The sequence below is a fragment of the Corvus kubaryi genome, unplaced genomic scaffold (genome assembly GCF_017639235.1).
Source record: "Corvus kubaryi isolate FWS band 111438036 unplaced genomic scaffold, C.kubaryi_AGA036_p1.0 37394, whole genome shotgun sequence".
In the NCBI taxonomy this organism is placed as follows: domain Eukaryota; kingdom Metazoa; phylum Chordata; class Aves; order Passeriformes; family Corvidae; genus Corvus; species Corvus kubaryi.
The window spans coordinates 2,713,430-2,731,834 of NW_024581133.1; the positions used below are offsets into that span (position 1 = coordinate 2,713,430).

The following is an 18,405-nucleotide window of genomic DNA, read 5'->3' on the forward strand; positions in this document are numbered from 1 at the left end:
AGCTGGTTTGTACTGCATTTTTAATGCTTTAGGATACTGAAATCTTAATATTGCTTCAAACACAAGATACAAATACACTCTCTTACATTGTACTTCAGATTTGGATCCTTATGTGCACAAGTGCATATAAAAATGCACTTCAGTGGGCAACAAAAACATATTTCCCCATTAGCAGAATTAAATGCTGATTATGTTACATGAGTGAACATGAAATGTGCACGAAACTATAACAGCACCACAGCAAACACAGGCTTGAAGTCAGAATGAGAAAGATAATTATTATATCTACCTATATACTGAGTTCATGTGCCAGGCAATGAGAAAAATCAGCAGTCATGTCTCAGTGCTATTGAAACAACACTGCCTACTCATTTGGTTCTTACTGCTATTGAGAGGTTATTTTGACTTTTTAAAATGATTAATGTTATTTCCTTTGGTATGAATTTTGGTAGTCTTTTGACATTTCCATCTGTTCCTGCATTTCTTAAACAAAGATTGTTGTAATGTTTTTTTTTTTTTAATCACACAAGTATAATAGCTTGAGAAGGAAACTTTCACCCACTTTAAACAAACAAAAATAAAATGAACCCACTGACCTAATGTTTTACAAGAACCAGAGAGAAAAATCTGGGGGGAGAGGGGGAGTTACTTCCAAGACACATTTCCCTGAAAACATGTTTTTTATTTAAGAAGCAGAGGTCAGATAAAAGCTTGTATAAGCTGTTCTTTGTTACTTTTGGAAAATAGTTTCATAAGGTGAAAAATTGTTTCCAAATTTAAGTTTTGTGTACCTCACTTTATTTGAGCAACGGGAATTAAGATTCTATTCCAGAAGAAAATTAGTTTTAACTCTCAGATTAAATTAATGTACAGAAAGGATTTTAAATCTGGCACATTGTGTACAGGAATTTGGTTCAGATTCTTTTTCTTCCAGTGCAACCTCAGTGAAATGCAAGAGTCATTTGCTATACCAAGGGACAGAGGCACACCTAATATCTGTAATTCGTTATGGTTTGCTGGTATTCCTCTGATAACCTTTTGTGGGGGCAGGAAGGAGGTTATTGTCACTTCTGCTGCAAATCTGTCCTGTCTGAGCTGCAGATGTAGTTGCCCATTCTCTCATATGTATAAACATATTTACATCTTCTATTTAATTTTGATGTTGGTATAAGAAGCCAAACCAAGTCATCCATCTCACCCTGAAAGCACCTCAGTACCACTGATACATTTTCCCAGCTTTGAGACTAAAGAAAAATTTTGTTCCACTAAATGAAAGCGATCAAGTGGTTAATCCTTTCAAGTGCAATTAGCAGCACTGACCTCCCTGTTCTTTAAAATGAGGGTCATGGGGAGGTAAAGGCCAGTTCTGGGCCTTTTCTTTCATATCAGAGTACCCCTTCACTATCTCTTCTCTTTCCAAAAACATCAGAGACCAAGAGGGAAAAACAGGCTTCTGCTTCCATTAGCAGTAACTTAAACAGCCATAAGTTAAAGGGGGAGGAAAAGGAAGAGCATCTCTATCTCCTCTCACAACAGAAGACATCTGGCCTCCTGTGGGGAGGCCCCAGATAACAAAGAACCTGTCAGTGCAAACCTCTGCGATGTGTGCAGAGAACCATTTTACCTGCAGTCTGGCTCATTCATTTCCTGCCACTGAAGCCATCTGCTTTTGCTTATTGTGGGTATTTTTGTTCTTTGTTTGGCCAGGAGCATGAAGTGGCTTCACTTTAGCATGCCTGTAAGTTTGGTCAGAGGGAGTATTTAATCCTTTTCTCAAAATGAATAAGAGAGGGAGCTGCTGCAAAAAACAATTCCTTTCCTGGAAGGTAGCAGAAATGTCATCCAAGCCGAGGTTGAATAAAGGGTCATGTCAGTGCATGGAGAAAAGATACATTGAGATTGAAAAGAGGTGCCAACTTGGAATCTACAGCACAACCTCCCAAAGCACTTGTAATCTTACCTGATTTAAATCCTTTGCTACTGCTTCTTGCCATTTTGAGTCCATCTGGTTTTCCACATCTTCAGGCCCAACTGCAGAGCAATATAAGGATCTGTTCTTACCTTTCCCTTGCACTGTGTTCCAGTACTTTGCCTGAATGCTTTAAAAGTCAGTCTACATAAATGATGGTTATAGCACACTTGTATAAAATGTAATGTGATACAAAAGTCCATGCTACCTATCCCTACCTTTGAAAGTGCCAAAAGAAGAAGGAGGGAGGGAAACTTCCTATTAATTTCCCATCATTTGCTATAATGCAGTTAATACACTCCCACATACCATTAACTTGTGTCTCACAGTATTCTGGGGCACAGAAGTTAGTGGTGATTGCAGCACAATTACAACAGGAAAGCTTTCCCACTAAGATCAAAATATGTGGCAGTTAAACCCCTGATCTATTGATACCAGAATATGAGGTCACCTACTAAGGTACTGAAGGATTCAACATAGTTCCTAAACTGCTATTCCTTGTCTTGAGGGACACCATTTAGTATAATTCCAATGCTGTCATTAAGACTATTAACTGGTGAAAATTAGTAATACCAACATTTAAAGGAAGTGTTTATATGAAAAATCCACCCCATTCTTCCTGTTCACTTGTTGGGAGACATAACACATAGCTGTCGTTTTATGGATTCTGAAGAGAAATGAGATGCTGTCAAATTTTGAAAGTAGTGTATCACATTAAAGTAAAACCACTCAGTGGTGTGATTTCTTCACCCCATCTGCCAGAAATAAATTCAAATATTTCTGAAGTTCCAGAGCAAGAGGTGGGAACTCGTTCCCTAATGCAAAACAGACAGCAGACTGTATTTTCACCTCATGGAAAGTGGAAATTTTTGTCTAACTTTAGCAATGCTGGTGCAGTTGCCACATGATTTTACTGCTGACTTCTCAGACCACTGGTGTTGCAATAGGATGTTTAGAAATATACCACAGAAGAGAATGTGCTACACCAACATACCCCAGACTGAGTCCTGCTCTACCTCTGATCCTGTGCACTGTGCTTCCTTTACCTGTAAAGTTAATTTCTGCCTCTGAATAAAAGTGCTTATAATATAAAGCCGGGCCCATAAGCCAGTTGAACTGGCATGAAATCTAAAAGCTTTAGTATAATTTATGAAATTATTTGCTTTGGAGATGGATATTAATGAACTGAAGAGAATCATATTCTTTTAAATTTTAAAAAGCATCCTTTTTTCTTTTCTACAGAAGAACAATACTTTGGGTTCTAGCAAAATTCTGTATTTCAAGAACATCATAATATTTCTTTCAAAAATTATTTTTGAGGTTTCAGTTTCTCGACTGAATTGTTTGCCAAATGCAGCATGAATTTCAGCTGACCTGAAACTGCATTTACTAGTGATGAGTCTGTGCAGCTGAAACATGCAGTATAGTTTTTCTGTTCACAGGTTTCCTTTGGTCAGAATCAATGCTACAGTCTCTTTCTTTTTTTTTTTTTTCCTCCATATTTACAGGAGACAAGGAAGCAACTTGATACAGCTTCAATTGTCAGAAACATCATGTCAGGCACCTCAGTCTACTTGAAGCAGTTGGATCACGTTACTTCCTCTTTTAACCTCACACGTGTCTGAGTGTGGTTACAATATTGGCATTGATCTGCATACCTGTGTTGGTTAAGAATACAAAAGTGCTTGTATTCTATTCTATCATGACTGTGTTGGCCAAAAAATAGAACATAGAAACCTTTACATCACCAAAAGCTTCCTCTTTTCCTTGAATATGGCTTACTTTATCAGGGAAACTGGTTTAAAATCAATGCCTGAAGCAGCTGCCAGGAAATTTGCCAACAAAATTATAGTGCCAGAGTCTCAAATGCAGAATGCTCTCTAAGGTAGGCATGGCTGAGCTGATTTTGCTCATTTTAAAAGGAGAATTCATTGAAAAAAGAATGGAGTAAGAAACAAACAAAAAAAAGTTCTTGAATTTTTTGAAGTCCATGAAAACTAACAAAGTAGATTAAAGCAGTCAAGGTAACATGAAATGCTTCAGCTGTTCCAACATATGGATGGTCTGATGGCAATGGCAGGATTTGTTTTTCTGGGCCTCTGCAAAGTTCTGCCCACTCTATATGGGCAGTGGTCATTTTCAGCTAAACATATGCCTAAGCATTTATCTTTGAGGCATTGATTTAGAAAAGACATTTCTTGTTTATATTTCTATATGTTGGCACTTTTCTTGTGAGAAGTTAATATACCATAACTAACACTATACTAAACCCTGTCACTGTCTTTTTAGCACCTTGTTTTGTTTTCCAGAGTTCCAGTGTTGGCATGCTACTGATAACAGAATTGGGATCTTCCTATGCTGCTGAGTTTACTGTGTCATTTGCACCACTGACCAGAGCCAAGTCTGTATCTCAGACAAAAAGGAAATATATTACAAAATGTGTTATTAGGAGAAGCCACTGCTTCAAGTTATCAAGACAACACCAAAGCACATTAATCAAGCATACAATAAATGATGACAGTTTGTTGTTTCATCTGAATGAAAAAATTAAATCCATCTGTTCCGTGTTCAAACCTAGAATCCAATCTTGGCAGTTCCATGTGCTAATGAAAACTATTAAAAAAATTTTATGCATTCTCTATGCAAGATATCATAAAAATAAATACTCCTTAGACTTGAGAGGCAGTGTTATGCAAGGCCCTGCTGAGGTCACTAAATAGAGCACATGTATGGAATCTGAGGATGACGTGCATTATGTTAGACCACATAAAGTATTTCCACACTGCTCGCTCACAGGCCAAACCTCCAATCTCTGTTCTGTTCAGATCCTCAGTTCCATGGCTCTGCATGCAAGAAGTGCTCCATTTACACCCTACCCATTGTAGCACCAGGAATTAGCATTTTAGTAATTCAAGAGATTCCACCACTTAAGATAGTGGCACACAGCTCTAGAAATTGCTTTTAATTCCTAAAACCTCTGGCCATGGTGGTCATGAATGGTATATTTCTAGAGTAACTCTATTGATAAAAATACAGGGTTTGTTTAGAGTTTTAGCACCAGCAGTATCAAGTAGATTTCCCTTATCCTCCTCATGCTTACTGAATCCTGCAAGGAGCTCTTAACAGGTTTGTGAAATACAACATCTGCATAAGCAGCATTAATCCCTGTGCCCAGTGTACTCACCCACGTGCCTAACAATTTATTTTTTAAGTTGTTCACAGTTTTTCCAGTAAAGTCAGGCTTAATGGTCTGTACATCTGTTCAGTCTCCTGGAGTCTGTATTAAAATCAGCACCACGTTAAAGCTTCCATTTCTCTTGACCTTTCTAACCACAGGGCTGGCTATGCCTTCCAGGAGCCTGGCAACCAGAGAAGGATTTTTGTCTGTACCATTTTCTATCTTCTGCAACAGCCCTCCAAGTGACTGAGGTGCATGAGCCAAAGGAATTTAGTGTACTGTTACATGGAGAACAACATCCAGGTCTAGGGCAACCACAGGTCTACTTTGAGCATAGAAGGGAATAAAAGCAGTCTAATACAGAAATGTCTGATTTCCCTGCTGTTTCCAAGTTCCTAAAATGCATGCAAATGTAATGTCAAACGTACAGCATCAGATACATCAATGCAAGCAGATTATCCTCACTGAAAGCAATGAAGCTACACCTGTCTCAGATGTTTATGAAACACAGATACATACCTTGTTTTTCCAATCTGAGTTTATAGGATAAATAATGAGTCAAATATTTTAATGCTGTCAGCTGAAAACGTTTGACAGTCTTCTAGAAGCAGTAAATTCAAGATCCCATGGTACTAAGCTTGTAAATCTTCCTTTATGAGCTATCACCTGCATAGTTGCTTAGAACAAAATCATCTAGTTTGACTCCCATCCATTAAAGCTGGGTCCAGAAATGCAAAGCAGCTCTAAGCCAGATAAAGCAGTGAAGAAGTCTTCTGTGAAGGAAATATGGTCAGTGCAAGGTGATACAAAGATCTGAAAAGGTGCTGTTGAAATTACCAGATCGCCACCTGTCAGTGACCAACAGAGTCTCTAGTTAAAGAGTTGGCAGCCTCAGAAGGAATTGAAAGGCAGAGGCAGGACAGAGCCATCTTTGCCTTCCTTCCTAGTGCTACAGCTCATATGCATCTCCAGAGAAATTGTCACAGCTGTTATAGCCTTCCTTACTTATTCAGTGTGGAATATATAAGAGAAGACTCGCCATCCTTGCAAACTTAGGACTTATACCAAAAAAAATCCAAAAGACACCATTAAGTGAGTGAAAATTAAAACCACAGATCATTAACACTAAACACTGATTTTTTTAATGCCTATGTTTTTAACAATGCAGCATTCTACTTGGAATTTGCTATTTCATTACAAGTAAAGCCTCTGACCCTTTAAAAAATAATTTCTTTAATCTTCAGGGTAAGAGTATATCAACATCTTGACTAAAAACAAATTTCTAGGACTTTGAGTGTTTTCTGTTGGATTTTTTTAATGTGACTGTACCAAATGAATTGCACTTAACATTACTTTCTACAGCAGCCTGCTTTGCTGGGGGAGGCAGTTTGGCAATTCTCCTCCTTTTTCCATATCCCTCTCCTCTCAGAGGCCCCTCATCATGATGACCCATTCATTTGGCTACGGGCTGCATGCAGCTGCCTCTGAAAGAAGCCAACTGTATTCTTGGGTCAGCTGGAGAAGTCAGCTTGATTACAGCTGTAGGGATGTACAGCACTTCCAATGCCTGTAACTTAGGGCACAGAAGACCCAGGCTTCCCCTCAGGTTTCAGCAGAGGGGCAGAACATACCAGCTACCTGCATAGCAAGTGCTCAATTGCTTCAGGCAATCCAGTGCACAAAAACTATTCTATTTAAGAATTTTCTGCTATGTATTTGGAACCACTGTCTTCTGTTCACATGCCTTCATAGGCATTTGCAATTTTTTGTAATGAAAGAGGAATGATTAGCTGGCACATTTCAGCTTAGTGGCTTATACTGTGCTGTAGATGGGATGTGTGAAAACTGAATGTTTCCTGATTTCCATTAATATTTTCCATGTATATTTATCCTACAGAAATTAAACTGTCCTGAAATATCATGACACAAACTTTTTTGTTATTGTTGCAAATGAAAATGAATGTTGGCCAAAGCTTGCCATTCTTAGAGAAATCTCAGACTGAATAACTGATTACCCTGCATAAATCTTGGCAGTGCTGGGCTACCCATTTTTAGGAAAAGCAAGTTTGGGTTTGTTTTGTTTTGTTTTTTTTATGAGAATTAACACAATGAGGGAGGCCCAGTGAAGTAACTTCAGTGACTTCATCTCACATTTCTTTGCTATAAACCAGTACTATTCAAAGGGTAAAAAACCAAAACCATTTAGGTTTTGGCCAATTCTTTGTGTTTCCACTATCCCCCATCCTGCACTGAAGGCCTTCATTATTTTTTAAGATGAGGAAGACTCCCAGAAGACTTCACAGATACCAAGTGATTCATTATTCATCAAGGTCTAATCATAAAGGACAGGACTGACTTACACTGGAGGTGGAATATTCATCAATTACAAAACCTCAAAATTTCAGGGTATGACAAATTGTGTAAACCTGATGAAATTAGTCTCAGGGCCTTGATTAACCCTTTTGCCTTATGCTGTATCATTACAGAAGAATGAGCATTACCAAGTGTATGCTCTGAAGCTGACTAATGGTTGTAAAGGTCTGTATTTATGGGCAAAACCAAGAAAGGAATGACTGCCAACATCAGATGAGATACAGATGGCATATAAGGAGAGAAGAGGTATTTGACAGTTTTAGTATTTGGATTACAAGTGTGAATTGGATAGATTCAAAGGAAGCAGAAACAAGATTTTGACACGATTAATGTAAAGTGAACAGTGAAATATTCAGTGTAACTCAAGACATGAAGTAGCTTGGAAAGCCTACTGTTGCGGAATTTGAACAGCAAATATCTGAATTCTCACCCAGGGTAATGCCAGAATCAGACTCCTTTATCACATCAATAGCTTGGTCTAATCCAGCTTCACTGCAAGATCCAACAGATTCCACAGGTTTCCTTCCTGCTGCAGATGCTGTGCCATATCCACCCAAAAGTGACATTGGCAAAGATCAGGCCTAAATGTGAATATATTAAATGAGCATATTGGTCAAAACAACAGTTCCCAAGTCCATTGCAAGAATCCCAAAATAAATAGCTCATTTGTTCATTTGCTGTAAGTTCCCATGTAGTTTGTTTGGGAAGTCAGAGTGCATTATTCTTCAGCTCATTAAAGTTTACTTTAACAAGCTGTGAAGCTGATACAGAAATGGTTCAACAGTTCAATATTTCAATATTGCATTGCCTTTCCTTTTTTTCTTTTTTTTTTTGAAAGCTTCAGGATCCCACTTGGCATAAAAATTACATTTCAAACAGATTTTCAGATACACTTTGGAGAAAACTTTGTTTTTCAGACATTTTTAAACAATTTCTCTTCTCCTCAAACTACCTTAACATTTTTCACTAGCAAAACAAAGATGTTCTTTGTTTAAATAACATTTCCCATCTTGCATGTTATGAAACAGCACATTTCGCATTTCCTCAAAGCCAATTGCAGGGTGAGATCTTTCAGTGAAGGCCATTCAGTGTTTTATAAAATATTAACTTACATGGCTGGTTTCACGAGTAAATCACATTGCTGTTATTGGTTTTTCTAGTTGTTTTTAAAGTTCACTTGCCAGATTTAGTGTACTAGGAGCTGTTTACATACAGCAGGGCTAGAACTTGGGCAAAAACTCTGCAAGTTCTCTTAGGGCATAAGATCACCACTTCAATCAGAAGGAATCAACTGTCCCAAGGCCACTGGTTTGTACTCCATGCCAATATGTGAGTGCCAGTCATGACCCAGTGAGTGGCCAGCCAGAACTGAACTGATGGCACATTCACACTGTTCCATGAAGTGCCACATGGAAGTGCTTGAGCTATGGGTAAAGGAGCTACTAAAAAGCAGGGTAAAAATGAGGAAGAGCTCTCCTAGCACATATATATTGCTTGCAATCCTTCAGTTGGCTGGATATCTCTATAGTGTTACACATCATGCAGCCCAGACATACTTTGATTTCTTTGCTGTCACTGGCATTTTAGGAGTTTGTTTGCCAAATTTTAATTCTAGAAAACCCACCAGACATCTATATCCAGTTGTCGTAACTTTTCATTTTTTATACTACCAATACGAGCAAAATTCTGTCAGGGAGCCAGTCCAGTCATCCAATCTCCTGCAACATCTTATTTGTAAAAGTTTCCAAAGTAAATGTCTTTGTCTTTTTTCACAGAACGAACTTAGTGGAATTTCCTTACCACACACACAATGCATGACAGCATAGCTCCATCCAGAGGAACCAATCAAGACACCCACAGTTGTCAAGACGTGTGTCAAGAAAACCTTCTACACATGAGGCTCAGCCAGAGAACTGTTTGGTATTTGACTAACAGGCATAGCTGCTCCACCTACAGCTGTAATCCCTGCAATCTAGCATGCACCACATAAGGGAAATAAATTTGAATTAATATTTCAAGAAATTATATCATTCCTAAAATATTTACTAAGTGAAATAAAAGAAAATAAAAGTTCATTTAATCACACAGTTAGCAGAAGATGGTTACCTATGACCACTATTGGGTTTGGTCATGTAAGCAAGCATGCCTTTAGAATTTTTGCTAGAAGATTATACAAGCATAATAAGAGCTGAAGTCATTTGTTACTTTGCAGGACAAGACCCTTACTCTTACTTCTTTCCAAAACCAGTCCATAGTTACAGCAATGGCTAGGATTACATATACAGTTGACTAGATAAACATCCACAGCTTATTTTACAGCCCTGCTGCTGGCTGGAAAGTTTTGGATCTCTGCAGTGTGGTTTGTGGGATCCTACAAGGTCTTGCAGACTTGTTAAGGAATTTCTATAGGGCTAGATAAACATTCTGCAGAGTGCTTTGTTGTTTCCTCATAGTTTATGCCAATTTTTTCCATTAACATGCAAGACTGCCTTGTGGAGAGTGTTCAGCAAGTGCTGGATGTGCGTGCAAAAGACTTACATTTGCAATGAAACAGTTCAAGGATTGCTCTCTTGAGACTTTTACCATAATTGAGGAGAATCCTGTAACACCAAGACTGCATACTAATCCAGAGGTGCAGCTTGGACCCAATGCAAAACCTGATCATACAAGCCATGCATGCTGTCAGCAAGCCAGCCAGTGGTGCCCAGGTAAGGAACGGTGCTGAGTCCAGCACACCTGGAAGTGAGCATGGCTGCTCTAATGCTGTATTGCCTTTAGCACTGAAATACCTTTAATGCTAAAGCGCTAGAAATTAAGACAGGGTACAGTACAGAATAGAAATACAAAAGATACTGGTCTTCTTTACTCCTTCCTTAGCTGAAGGAAAGATCCACCAATTTCAGATAGAAGACAAAAAGTCAGGAATTTTTTTGGAAGGAATTCTTAGAAATGGATGTGCTCCAGCTCCTTTTCCTGCCATAGTCTGTACCTCCTTCTATATCAACCTTGTTAATTATGAGAAAACTAAATCAGTTTGATATGATAGCTTTGTAATACCAAATAGGACAGCAATTACACAGAACATGAAGTTGCATTAGCTGTGTAACTTCACAGTACGAAATAATTGCTACTTAGGGACCTAAAAGATCTCTTACTACAATTCCTCTAGCCAACAGTTGTTCACGTGAGTCTCTTAGGAGTAAAGCTCTATAGAATCTAAGTCAGATTCTCATTTAAACAAAAACTTTTTAGTAAATCCACAAAAAAAAAAAAAAAAAAAAAAAAAAAATCCTTGAGACAACATCAGCATGTCTCCTAATCAACACAAAAGCCAAAGTCACCGATCTCCTTTTCCTCATGTTCCAGTCCTACCAAATTTGTTCAGCTAAATTGTGCAATGTAAGACTGCTTCCCTCCCCTTGCAAAAGGCCTAAGGTAATTATGCCCCAGCTCCTCCTAGGATGCAATTGGATTTTGAGGAAAACAGAAGGGCCTCTTGTGAACTGCATTCCAAATTTCATATGACAGACTACAGTAAAGAGTACCTAGCTATTGTACAAAAGCCACTAAAGAAGCATTAAAAGCTACACCCCAATACAGTGCCCAGATACGCCACAATTTTGAGAACGTTGGCACAAGGGTGAACATCAAGGTGTGGATATTCAATTCCATACTTGGCAATTCATGTAAGAGTTGCTGCTGCCAAACCAACCAGACTGTGAAATGCAGCTACAGGCTGAGGAAGGTCAGAGATTTCAGTTCATTTTGCAATGGTAAGACCTGCAAAATTAAATTATTTAGATCCAAAATGAAATATTACATTGTGTTTCATACTCAAAGCATAAACAGACCATTGAGCAAGAAAGGACTGTTTACTTATGTTGTTTTCCTTTTCATACAATGAATTAGAAATATAATAGTTATAGGAAATTTTAACCTAATTTAAGTCTTTTCCAAAAATACATTGCTAGAACATTTTGGGATGACAACTTGTAAGAAACAGAGCCAGAACAGCTCCTTTGAAGCCACTGTTTCTCATGTATGGGAGAGAGTTGTGTGAATGTATCTGCCAGAGTTTCCAAACACATTTTGCCTACAGAGAATCAAGGCAGGCAAAACAGCTCTGGATGCATTAGAAGAGTGCCACAATCTAAGTGACAAACTGGCAGAGTAGAAGAGCCTTCCCCTCTTCTCTTTTACCAAGTTTCAGGCCCAACTTTTGAGAACTTCTATTGGCCTCCACAGTATTGGATACAAAATCCTCCTTAACAAACCAGCATTAAAACTAAATTAAAATTTTCAATTATTTTTTTCCCGTAAATTTATTGTAATTTAGATCAACTGAGGCAGTTGGCAAATTCATAACAAGAAAATTGTTTTGTGTAAGAAAACAAATGGCAAGTTCCAAAAACATCTAACTAGATCAGTGCTTTTTGAAACACCAATTTTTAATTTCAGAACAATATTTGATTTGAACAAAACAAACTTTTTATCAGCAATTAAGATCTTTCACCCCTTAGATAGAAGTGTGACCTTTAAGAATTCATGTTTTCATACTATATATTTTCCTATCCTCTCAAAGAATAGTAAATTAATCAATAACAAGGATGGTGTGGGTTAAGCACATTTACCTTGCAAGAAGTGCACATGCCCATTGTGGCACCCAGAGCCATGCCCAGAACCTCTGCTGAAGATTTCAGTGCTTCTACTGCTCCTTCCTCCTAAAGCTTTGACACCTCAAAATACACCAGGGGTATTTCCAAATCAAGAAGTGTTCTGAGTAGACAGCCCTGCCATCCCTCCTGCACAGTGCACAACTCCCAACTGAGCTGAAACACATTAGGCAAAAAACCCCCCAAACGAACTAAAAATCAAAGAAAAAAAAGAATCATGTAGTATTGACATACTTCAAACTATTTTACAATTGCCAGAAGGACTGAGAACAAATAGTTTATCTTTAAAGATGAAAGATTTCTTCTTTGTTTGTTACTGTGAGTGAATATCCGTTTCTGATTATTAGACTTCTGCACATTCCTCTCTTATTTTCTGGTTTCTGTACTTTTTCTGACACCAATTCAGCAAGCAACTATGAAACTAATTAGCATCCCAGCAATTCAGCTCCAGGATCCATTGACATATATTTGAGTACATGTTTTCAATTATCATCAACACTGATGCATTGTTTGCTAATATTAGTTTAAAATGCCTCAGTTACTGCCTTAGTCTTTATTGTTTTCAGGCTTATTTCTTAGTACTCTGCCCTTATAGAAAAATACTTAGCACATTAGTTCAAGTTGAAAGATGAAAAAAACCTTTGCTAGATTAGTGCTGCCCTGTACTGTGCACATTTAAAAGTATTTTGGCCATTATATTCTTCGGGGGCAAAATTTTTATATTTTATCAAGGTAAATATGAAGTTCTGATTCTCCCACATTTTGATTTTCAATCTTTTGATATAAAAAAATGCTCTGAAATTCCTACATTACCTCATATAGTAAACACGCAGTCATCCATTTGATATTTGAAGAGCACATGGTGACTTAATTTTAAAAAATAAACTTTTAACCTACATCACTGAATGAGTTGAAAGTATGATCCAAAACAATATAGTCAGAAAAATTCATGATGCTCATATCATAACAGATATAACCATTCAACAACATTCTTGGAACATTTGCCAAGGCCAAAGACCACGTGCTGGCTGGCATCTGCGAGAAATATTTATGGGCTTTTCAGGAGTCTAAGCCCAAAGGCTTCAAGCTGACAGTAGGGAAACTGCCACATAAGGATACAAACAATCCTGAGATGGAGCAAGTTTTAGATATTTTATCCTGAGGAAATCTGGGATTAAACAGAATAGCTTTATGACTGTATCACTGCGGCTTTTACTACGACCTCTGGAAAGGATGCAATGTAAGAAGCAACACAAATTTCCCAGAACACCTCTCAAGTACTCATTTGTAAGACAACTGAAAAAAGTTAGCTTCAGTGATTTTACACCTTATGTAATCTTCTGACAAGTTCCAGGACATCCATCAGAATTTTTCCCCAGAGATGGTACGGTTTGAAAAACTGTAAAGAATTAATGAAATCCAACACCTCATTTCTTTCCAGAGTAAGTGCTGAACAATTTTCTAGGATGTTGGAAGCCTTAAGGGCAGGTAAAAAAAAAATTCAGGTCTAATTACTATCAGATTGTTGTCTTCCCAAAATACTTCCTTTCTCTGCCTGTAGTAAAGATGAATGCCAGTTATGTTCTACCTCTAGTAAGAAATACCTCTTTTTAATCAGTTTTGAACAACACATGCATCTGGATGTGGATTAAAAATAGCAAAGAAATGCATCTGAGGGGGGATTTAAAAATAGCAAATAAAGGTAAATATGGTCTCTCCTGATAAACTCTAAACTAGCTAGAGATTGGTACCTCAGCAAATGAATTAAATTCTTCAATGAATATTGCTGCTTTTGTAACTGACTGAACATTACAGGACTGGAAATGTAGAGCTCTTTTCTCTTGAATGAAACATAGCACAGTCAAAGGAACATGCTCAAATAAGGACAGTAGAAAACAAAAAGGCTATAAAATTGTTTCCCTGGCCCTAGGGATAACAGATTCCATGATCTAATAAAGAAGGTTGAGAAATATTTGCCCATATAAGTGAAGGCTTTCCTACAGGGCTGTTTTTCAAGAGGGCCTGATTCTGCACATACCCCTTGTTCTTCACTGCTTGTAGCACTAACATTTCACACAGGATCCAGCTCTTAACTTGCTCATATTACTCATTTTTCTCGCCAAGACCACCCTTCTAGCTCTGGGTTACTTAACTATTGAACAAATTCTACCTTTGCTTTTCTTTGAGAGCTACAGAACTTCATACTAGACTATGTTATCTCATTTATTTGCTTTTCCCAGTCTTGTGTTTTGAAAGCTACCCCTAATCTTTTTAATGTGTCAATAGCCTTTCATCTTTCAATAAACACAACCCATCCTGCTGTTGTAAGCTCTATCTATTCCACAGGTTTCCCAGCTCTTTCTTTTCTGTGATTGCAGACTTTGTCTCTACGTGCAGTTTTGGGGAATATTTTAGAGAAATGCTAGAATGAAGTATCTTATCTTTTATCACTGAAAACATTAAATTGTGATTCAAGGTCTATTTTTTCACCACAAATTACAACTCAGAAACCAGCTAGATAGCTTATAAAATCTGCTACATCTGCTCCAATAGCAGACAGATAACTGTGGAGTGCTAATCAGCATGACAAACCCATCCCCAGACATAAGATTTAACCTAGTAGCTTTATCAACTGATGAAACACTCTCCTTTTTTGGGAGATATATTCCTTTTTGGACTAATCAGGCAGAAAAGAGCTGGTCCTATGCAGAAGAAAAAGCAAAGGATACAGGCAGACATACCTGAGGTTGCATGAAAATTTCACATCACTTCTCACTATTCCATTAATTCTGTTAAACCCTTTCTTTTGTCATTTTATCACTCACAAAATTATATATACACCTACTGTAGAGACAATAGGTATAAACATGAAGCTGGTGCTTATGTTGGCATTCCTATATAATGATTATACAATCCTTTGGTTGCCAGTAAAATCTTTGTGCGTGAATATGCATCATGAATTTAAAGTAAATATGAAGAAAACATCATTTAGTGCCAGAAGTAAAAGTTTTGGGGCAGGAACTCAAATTGTAATCTCATTTGTAATTCACTTTGGAGAAGTTATTAACCTTGTTTTGATATCCTATATGTCCCTTCTAATGAAATTGAACTCGAATCTGTCATAGTGAAGTATATGAGAGAAGGCAGCAGCAGACAATACACTTGGGAATAATAAATACAATTTCTGGTATGAGAGGCAAATGAAGGCCAGGTGTGACTCCCTGGGTAGTGTGATAACCACTATTCCAAGCAAGAATAAATCTGATCACTATTTGATTGAAAAAAGGATTGGGAGAAACAAGCATCAGCCCTAAAATACCTGCCAAACCTATAAAGAAAAAAACTATGCAATCAGAAGAATGAAAAAGCACTTTTCTTTACTAATCATAAAATAAAAACAGGCATAGAACCCAAACCCTTCTTCCACAGAAGTTGTCACAGACACCCATGATAGCAGAAGGCATTTCCTGCTCATGCTTTTGCATGCATAACTTGTATACATTGTTTTTGCCAGAAAACTAATTTTGGAATAATAGACTCTTGGCCAACATGAGAACGAAGTGTGTACCCCAGCATTCAGCAGATGCACATGGGACTGCCAAACTAAATTTATGAAATAAAAAATATTCCACTTGGGCAAATATGGAGAAATGGTTCACCAAAAAAATTCCAAAATCAAATATGTCAAATTCCCCAGAGGCTTTTCACAACCTTTACTGCATTAGTAGAAATACAGACCACAGTGTAGCATCTGAACATTGTTAAAAGATGCAGACCACACAAAGAGCTCAACAATACTTCCTTGGGAGGAAATATTAGTGCTTCCAGTACTAGTCTCTTTGACCATATGTGTTAGTGGTTTAAGGAAATGTTTTTCCCTCTTTAGGAAAAGACTAGATCATTTCATTAATCCAAGATAATACGATATTCTACTCGGAGACATATTTTGTCATCACTCGCACAAGGTTTTGTTAAATATACCCAAGTAAGCTCTGAGCAAATCAATGTACAGAATTAAATTCTATGATCAAGGCAAAGCCCAAAATAGCAAGATATTCTAATCTCACTCTTAGAAATGACAGGAGTTTAATTTTCAGTTGTACTGTCATTTTAGAAAGTTTTTGTTAAAAACTATAAAACTCACATACAAAATTGCCCACTGTTAATTAAGGAGAATCTTCAAACAAGGTTGATACTTTGGACAAAACATAAGTCCATGACCTTGGAAGAAGACAGGAAGGGAGGACTTTCAGCTGCTGTACAAAGTTTGGTTAAGGAATGAGCGAAAGAGATTTCCTTCTCTGCTTTCCCTCTTTAAAATCAACTTCCCATACTGCCAGAAGCTGCTTTCCTTGAACTAATAGATGTTTCTACTTTTACTCATTCAACTTGAACAGGAGTCTTGAAGGTAGTGAACCCTTGAAAAGCTGTGCCATACGTATCCTTTTCTGTTATCATTTGCATTATTAGTTCATTGCATCATTATTTTTAATGTAAAGTGCTTAACGATCTTATGAGAAAAATACTCTTGAACACAATCAAAACCTTGCTATATGATTCATTTTTCCATTCCATACATATATTTCGACACAGATAATGACATCTGGAGTTATGCAGTACACACAGGCCCTGATCCAACAGCTTTTGAGAACAGCCTATGCTCATTTCAATTGGCCCTGGATTGGGTCCCTAACCTGTACTATACTGGCTCTTTATTTCATACACAATTAATATCAGAGGAAATTTACCAGTAACAAAAGGCATATGGTGATTCACCAAGGACCCTGAAAAGTGAATTTTTAGCCTTTCATTTAATTGGAAAGCAACAGGACATGTTAGCAAACCTGATTTACCACTGTCTGTGACTTTTCAATGTTAGTCCATACTACCTTTCAGGAGCTCACTTTATTTTTACATAATTATTCCTAGCATAGCTCATCATTAAAATGCCAACTGGTAACAAGAAATATAGATAAAATCTCTTGTGCCTCTTATATAGATTCCAATTGTAGTCATAATTCTCCTAGATTATAAGGATATGACTCTCCCTGATCTTGTGCTAATCTTTAATACAAAAGGGTGCTCTCCCTGGGAAAGGTTATTAAAATAATGCTTTACACCTTCCTGAAAGGTGTAGAAAAAACCCAATCATTATGAGAGATTCCTATTGTATCTTACCTTTCTTTATATTAGGGGCTGACTGCTTCAGCAAAGTTCTGTCACAATGACTTGTTTGTCCTTCTGAAATTAGTGGAATTACCCACATGAGTAAATAGAATGGGATTTGGCCTTCACCTTACACTGACTGCTATAACCCTTGGTCTGCAAAATAACACCGACCACTAAATGCAGTCAGTTGTACAAAACAACTTTGTGTTCCTACTAAACCAATTTTGGCCTGATATATTTCAGATGTAATACACTTACCACTGAAGGGGGAAGAACAACGATCAAACAAAAAATTACAAAAAACCCCACAAAGCAAACACACAAAAAAGCACAGAAAACAAACATTAAAAAAGATAATCTACCTAAATCATAGACTGTGTTCTTTAAAAGCTTAACATGGATATGCTTCTCTTTACAAACACATCCTTAGCTGAAAAGTAATTCCAGTCTGCCAATATGTAAATGTTTCGCATGACTGTACTTTTGTTTAATGCTACCTGCAGGCAAATATGGATTCCTGTCATTCTTCAATTCACCACGTCTACAGAAATTAATTTTTCTTCTTAACTACGTCCAAAATACACTTGACTGAAAAAGAACCAGTTTATCTCAAGAAACATCTTGCATACAGAAAATTGCAGTCAGCACACAAGCAATATCAGTTTTCACAGATCTTAAGGCCATCTCCTAATTTAACTGTATATTTAGTTCCTTTTCTCCTCCAAAATAAGGGGCTGAAGAATATAGGAAGGCATGAGAGCTGCTGCTATTACAATGGAGACTACAAGGGTATACCTTAATGATGTAATATCAGGGTTGAAATATGTTTGATACTCTCAGGCTAAACCCCTGCTTCTTTCAAAAGAAAACCACTATATCTGTATAAGAAGCAATGCTCAGCTCTCCTGACCTTGGGGCAAAGATGGAGTAAGGGTCACCAGACCATTTGGCCTTTGAAGTACTTGCACTACTTGAAGCCCTTTTGTGTATCACACAGAGCTCACTTATTCCTACTTATCAGCTCCTTTATTCAATACATGCTC

At 37.4% G+C, this 18,405-nt stretch overlaps 1 long non-coding RNA gene across 1 annotated transcript in view; it reads right to left on the minus strand.

The window, feature by feature from the left end:
- LOC121669862 overlaps positions 1-18,405 on the minus strand; it is a 50,124-nt gene that overhangs the window by 5,377 nt on the left and 26,342 nt on the right. Inside the window, exons 4-6 of the long non-coding RNA XR_006017916.1 lie at positions 7,951-8,101; positions 5,667-5,920; positions 1,961-2,031 (exon numbers count right to left, since the gene is read on the minus strand). This is a non-coding gene — a long non-coding RNA (uncharacterized LOC121669862). The remainder of the gene's footprint in view (positions 1-1,960; positions 2,032-5,666; positions 5,921-7,950; positions 8,102-18,405) is intronic.